General features: G+C 35.8%; 1 protein-coding gene across 1 annotated transcript in view; it reads right to left on the minus strand.

Annotated features, from left to right (window-relative positions):
• Positions 1–7,117, minus strand: part of LOC121433970 (prolactin-3D4-like) — a 16,280-nt gene extending 9,163 nt beyond the window's left edge. The window contains exon 1 of the mRNA XM_041632649.1: positions 7,099–7,117. The gene's annotated coding sequence lies outside the window, so the exon portion shown is untranslated. The remainder of the gene's footprint in view (positions 1–7,098) is intronic.
• Between the last annotated feature and the right edge of the window lie 201 nt (positions 7,118–7,318).

The raw sequence follows: 7,318 nt of genomic DNA on the forward strand, positions 1-7,318 counted from the left end.
TGATTTGAAGAGTTAGAGGAAACTCTGTCTTGAATTTGATATGAACTTTTTCCTTTGACAACTTACAAAAAATGTATATTTAATAATTTGGCTAAATGTTTTGCTTAATTATTTTTTCTATCTGGATGTAAATTTTAGGTTTTGGTGGTACAGAACAAGTTAATCTAGATTCTACTTAATCTTACACGATATTTCTGTGTTTAATTTTTTAAATCTTTGTTTCCTTATTTATTTTGTCAAAGTTATGTGAAATCATCTTATCAACTGTAATTTTATGAAGTCAAACATCTGTTCAGGCATTTCCACTAAAATTAAATCCTTCCATCTTAGTGAGAAGTATATTAATAAAAAGAATAATAAAATGGACATGAAGCAAAATGTCCTATGGGGTTTGAAAAATTCCATTCTTCTGGGAACTTCTTCCAGTTGAGGTAGAAAACAGTTTGAAAGCTTCAGAAGTAACCTGAAAATTATCACATTCAGTAGAATTCACCATGGCAGAATGTATACATTAGAATGACTTGGAGAGACACCTTCAGACAAGTGAAATTAACCAAAAACACTCTCAGGCCAGCTATGCTCCATGGAGAAGACAGAGAAGCAGCTGAATGGACTAGGGAGTCTCAGACCCATCAGACTGACTGAAAATCGGCTCACAACCTTTCAGATGCTATCTTAGTATGTATTGTGCTGGAGTTTTCTAGTTCCCCTGAGGTTTCATCTGTCCTGGAGTGAGATTGTGGAGATCTAACTCTTCTTCTGTAATATCTTCTCCTGTCAGTAATCTTTCACTCATATAGCCTATTTAAGCAAAATAAGATCACTGGCTTGCCAAATACGGAATTTGAAGACACCCTTACTTATTCTACCAGTGTAACTCTATCTAGTTTAACTCAACGTGTGTCATGACTCTTGGGGAGGATTGGTTTCATACAACAATATATATCTGTGACTTAAAGAGTGCTTCTGCCTTTGTTGAACTGAGGATGATAGATTTAAAATATTAAATTTCTAGAGTGTGTGCAATTTGTGTCCATGTAATGTGCATGTGTCTCTGTGTGTATCCTGTGTATGTCTCTCTGCATCTGCCCTGTATCTCGTTCTGTGTGTTATGATCAGATGTGAATATAAGGTTCTTCCCCTATTGATACATTATGGTTGTTACAAGGTCTTAGAAAAATCTTGTTTCTCCTTTTTTCCAATAGTCTTCCTGTGACATTGCACACATGACTCATAGGAAATAGATAAATCAAATAGTTACCTTTTTGGAATATTGATCCTACTGGATAATATTCATATTTCATGAAGTTAGAACTTTCATGTGAGAGAAGAAAGTGCTACAAATAAGATTAACCAGGTTTCATTAAACCTGTGATCTGTTATACTGAATGGAATCACCATTCAACCACTGTAGCAAGAACAACGTGAGTATTAGAACAAGGTATTACTCCACAAAATAAATGTCCTTTCCGCTTTTATGAACCAGTTCAAAATATATTGTCTCCTTATATCATGGATCTTAACAGAGAATTTGATGCTTAATGGATAACAATGTTCAAAAACATTGTAATTAACTGCCCCATAGTGCTTCTGTTTATACTTGTAGACTTAGGAGCTCCCAGTTCTCATCAGAGAAATTCTTATGTTTATAGTTATTTATTCAGAAATTAATAACAGTTGAACAAACACAGTACAAGCTGCTGAAGAGTGTTTGACTTCCAGTGGGGTAAACATACAGTGAGACAATATTTTTGAGAAATATGAGGGCCATCTTTCTAAGCTGTTATTCATAGTGATGTCTTCTGGAGGCAGGGCAGTAAATTTTCTACAAGGATGAAGTCTCTGAGAGACTACTATCTTCAGGTAGATGAACTTAACCCCATAGCACCTACTATACTAAGTAGAATCCATGGGACTAAATCAGAAGACTTGAAGTTGGAAGGGACAAGCAAGGGAACAGATGTGGGAAAAAATGGAAGAGAGGTTGTAGGATGTACATTTTCTCAGAGCAAATTATATGCATGAAAAAAATGATTAAATATTACAAACTACACATTTCACAACTGTTTCAGCTTTCTTATGAATTATAAAACTTCTACAGTAGTTTCTCTACACCTGAGTTTGGAACAACAACAAAAAAGTACATTGATTTTTCTTTTTTATAAATGTAAAGAATTACTTATATTCACTTTCTTTCTTTTTTTTTTTTTGGTTTTTCAAGACAGGGTTTCTCTGTAGCTTTGGTGCCTGCCCCGGAACTAGCTCTTGTAGACCAGGCTGACCTCAAACTCACAGAGATCCGCCTGCCTCTGCCTCCTGAGTGCTGGGATTAAAGGCATGCGCCACCACCACCCGGCTATATTCACTTTCTTAATGTAAATGAAAACTATATTTGGAATTGAATTTTACAAGCACAATTAACTAGGATGAACGTGCACTAAATAGGACCAACTCTTTTCTTCTAAAATATTTTATAAGAAAATAAATCAATTTTAATAAAATTTCTTAAAAAGATCAGATCTGAAACACATGAATTATTACCACAGAGAATAATCATCACAGAATGGGTTTTTCCATTAAGAATTTATCAATTTTTTATGTTTAGTACAATAAGAATATATTGAGTCCACCTAATACTTGATTTCAAAAATGTTAATTATAATTTCTTCATCATCTCTCATACAATATATCCTTACCACAGACTTCCATTCTTCCACTCCTCCCAGTGTCTCCCAAACCACCTCTTTCCTCCGGATCCAGTGCTCCTCCTCTCTCCTCAGAAAAGAGAAGACCTCCATGGATATCAACTGAACATACCATAACAGGATGCTGTGATAGTAGACACAAACCCACTTATCAAGGCTGGACTAAGCAATCCAGTAACAGGAAAAATGGTCCCAAGAGCAGACAGTCTGGAACACCCCTACTGTCACTGTCAGGAGTCCAACTCCTAAAACTCTATGCTAAAGAACTACAGCATTTCTGCAGAAGACAAAGTGAAGACTAAGCAGGCTCTTTGACTGTTACTTCAGTCTCTGTGCATCCTTTACGAGCCATGCTTAGTTGATTCTTTGTGCTATGTTCTCCTTGGAGTCATTAACTCCTTTGGTTCCCAAAAATTCTTCTTCCCCCCTCTTCTGTTTCCAAAGCTCTACATAATGTTTTGGTGTGGGTCTGTGCATCTGCTTTTGCTCACTGTAGTAGGAAGCCTCTCTGATGATGATTAGGTGAGGTATTGATCTATGAGTATACCAGAATATTATTATGAATAATTTTATTGACCTTTTGTTAGTTCTATATCATGCTACCCTAGATCTCTAGGCCTCCCATCATCCAGTTCCTGTTCATTCAGTAAAAGTAGGGAATGCATGAATACTCATTGGTTGAGCGTCATGTTAGATCATTTATTGGTTGGTCACTCATACAGGTTCTGAGCCATCCTTACCCTAGTAGATCTTACAGGCATTATAGGTATCAGTCAAAGGATTTTTAGTTGAGTTGGTGTCCCACTACCACCATTGGGAGCCATGCCTGCATATCAAAAATGCTGAAATCAATATGCTGTTTCCTCCGAAAATTGGGAATTGATCTATCTCAACACCCAGCTATAACATTCTTGGGTATATACCCATAAAATACTCCACACTACCACAAGAACACTTGTTCAACTATGTTATTAGTGGTTTATTAATAATAGCCAGAAAGCAGAAAAAAAAAGAGATGTCCCTCAACTGAAGAATGGAAAATGTAATATATTTACACAGTAGAGTATTACCCAGCTGTTAGAGTGAAAAAGCAATATAAAGTTACAGGGAAATGGATGGAACTAGGAATAAAACATCCTGAGTGAGGCAACCCAGATCCCAAAAGACAAATGTGATATTTACTCACTTACAAACTAATAGTAGCTATTAATTAAAAGAAAAGATAATCACATAACAATTTGTAGAGCCAGAGAGGCTAAGTAACAAATAGTACTCTAGTAAGAATGTAAGACTCTCCCTGGCAATAAAAAATTGAATAGATTTTTGTGGATACCTGGAGTGGCATGGGAACAGGAGGGATTGGGTAAAGAATGTAGGGGCAGATAGGTTGAACACAAGGAGAGTCCACTGGAATAGAGGCACACTTTGTGGGCAATGTGGAAACTTTGCACAGTGGAAACCTGAAAATTTCCTGCTACATCTGCGGGTGGCCCTGTGGAAGACCCTAGTAAAGTGGGATTCAGAGCCTGATTCAGCCATTTTACTTTCTTATTTAAAAAAATTCCATTTTTGGACTTTGTATGATAAAGTGACATGACATGAAAAGATTGAATTTTTGAATCTTACAGTAAGAAACCTTTTAAAATTTTTTTAGCCTTTATTTGCACACTTATACAAATATGACTCTGTCTAGGGACATGCATGTAGTTGAACACATTTTGCTTTTCTGTAGAGGTCAGAGGACATCATGACAGGGTTGGTTCTCTCTTTGAATAGTGAGAATCTCAGGGATTCTAATCAATTTGTCAGACTTAGAAGAAAATACCTTTAAGTTTTGAACCACATGATTATCCCCGCAAAATTATTGTCAGATAAATGAGTTGACTGGACTTACAATGTGATTCCCACCCCAAGGTATGCTCATATGCCTTCAATCACCTACAGGCAAACTGTGTTTCTGCTTTTATGCAGGTGTTCTCCTACTTTCTCATGAATCTTTTTCTAAACTTCTATTGTTTTATTATGGTTTTGCATCTTTTCTATCTAAATATGTTTTGGCTATAAATGATTGCAGTGGGAGGCTGCTTGTCGGTTCCTGGCTGCCTGGGTAGCTTAGACCTGAAATAATCACACAGAAACTGTATTATTAAATCACTGCTGGGTACGTTAGCCAGTAAGCCACAACCTCATGGCAATACATAGACTACTAGCAATGGGTTAAACTAAGATGTAAGAGTTAGCTAATAAGAAGCTAGTGCTAATGGGCCTAGCAGTGATTTAAAATTTTTAGTTATTTACTTCCAAAGTAGTGTTACAGTTTAGTCACTGATGAACCCTGAAATCTTTCTAACTTCTTCTAAATGTGACTTTAATATAGAACTTTCTTCTTCCCCACAGCTTTCCAAAGTGCCCAATAATATGCAGATAGCATTTTCTACTTGAAATCATTTGGTGTAGGAGGTCCTTCTGTCTGTATGTTGCTTTTATTGGTTAATGAATAAAGAAACTGCTTTGGAACTATAGCAGGGCAGAACTTAGCTATGCAGGGAAAACTAAGCTTAATGCTGACACAAACTCAAATGATTTTTCATCTTCTCACCCAGAATCTTGCTCAGATATTCATTCTTGCTCATTCGTTGTATCCAAATTTAGAAATAGCATCAGTGTCAATCATCTGAAAAAGAGACAATGATGAAAATGTGGCAAATTTATACAATGTAGTATTATTCTGTTCTTATGAAAAATGAAAATTTCAAGAAAATGGATGAAGCCAGAACAAACCTTGGATCCAGAAAAACAAATATTAATTTTTCCCTTATATGTGAATGCTAGATTATATATATACTGTAGAAATTTGAATGTCTTTAGACTAGACAGCTTACCTGGTTTATATCAACTTGACACAATAAAGAGGCATTGTGAAAGACTGAACATCAATTGTGCCATGTTCTTTGCAAACCCACTGAGTTCCAGTAAGTCTTACTTTCTTATAGACAGGGTAAACAACCAAAGAAAATTGATCTCATTACCAGAAAAATAGTGGAATGAAGAGTAAACACAAAGTAAGATTATTTTGAACAAACAATAGAAAAACATATTAATATCTAATTAGTTTTCTTTAACAAAATGGAGTACATAGTTGAAAATTTATATTTCTACATTTAGTGTATATTATGAAATGATTAACAAATACTTATCAAATACAAACACATGCTATAGTCCATGTCCTTTCTGAAAAAATAAAAGGTACCTTTGGAGCTGCATGTCGCCTAGTTTAATATGATGTCCAATGATGTTTGCTAACACTGAAGACTTTCTGAAATCAATCATCAATATTTCTCATGCCTGGGAAGAACTGCTGAAACACCTGGAGTCCACAGGGGCTGCTCTCCGGGGGGGGGGGGGGTTTCTGGTAATATGCTGAACACAGATAAAGTTGTGAAGGACAGAAACAATGTGCTTATGGAGGAACTCAAGACTATACTCAGCAGGGTTAGCAATTTCTACAAATATCCTTGTTTGATCCTATGCATAAAATTGGTGAATTGTGTAATGCGAAAATAATTTTGAAGGACTTCATTTACAAAAGTGAAATATAGCTATCGAATTTGTTGACAGTGCTAGTCAGGGGCTGCATGCAAAGTCAACAGTCTCCTCGTTTCTCTTATAAGAAGCCTACACATGAGCGTTCTTAATCTAAAGTAGCGGTGTTGCACTGTAATTTGGACAGTATATGTCCTGGATGTGTTGAACACTCTTCCTAAGTCAGGTCTTATAACTGTCATTATCTGGATCTCCCTCAGCTTTGCACTTTAAATTAAATGCTCATGTTGTGTATGGATACAGACAAGAACATAAGATGTAGGATGTGTTCAGTAGAAACTTAAGAGATAATCGGGGCACACTATGAGAACCCCTGAAGTATGAAGGAGACACATCAAGAAATGCCCTGAGGACACCTAAAACTCACCAAAGTGAAAGAATTGTTACATGAACCTAATTGCCCTTTAGTTAAATTCGTATTTATAGCTAAGCAGCCCCTTGCTCATGCACCATGTGTCTACTTGTGTATGGATATATGACAACTGAGATCAGTGATACATCAAGAAATCTGAAATTGTTTCCCTTCTCAGTTTTGAGGGTTAATCAATTTACCTAAAAATTCAGGATTTCTTACTAAAACTTTATACTCTACTATTTTCTTACCAAACCTTTTTCAAAACTAAGAAAATTTGTGCTGGGTCTAGGTCGATGTCTTATGTATGTAAGTCTCTTTTTTATGTGTGATGGTCTGAGTCCTGTTTCAGAATTTGTATAAGAAAGAGATACGAGGGATTTGATATTTTCCTTCTAACCCTAACAGTAGGTAGGCAGAATGAAGATTTTCTATGACTTCCAGATAGAAGTAATGTCAGTTGTCTCAAAAATCAAGGAAGAATTCCTTGAAGTAACTTTCACCAAAGTTAACCCCTGACAACAGAAACCATGTGCATATAAATATTCATGCACATATACCCACGTCTATATACAGTCTTACATACTTGCATAGATACAGAAAGTGTTAAGGAAATACCCCTGGTAATAATGTCAATAATAACTTTCCACTTGATGTT

This window comes from Microtus oregoni, unplaced genomic scaffold (genome assembly GCF_018167655.1).
Source record: "Microtus oregoni isolate MIOR12 unplaced genomic scaffold, Mior012 000042F_ref0000377, whole genome shotgun sequence".
Taxonomy (NCBI): Eukaryota; Metazoa; Chordata; class Mammalia; order Rodentia; family Cricetidae; genus Microtus; species Microtus oregoni.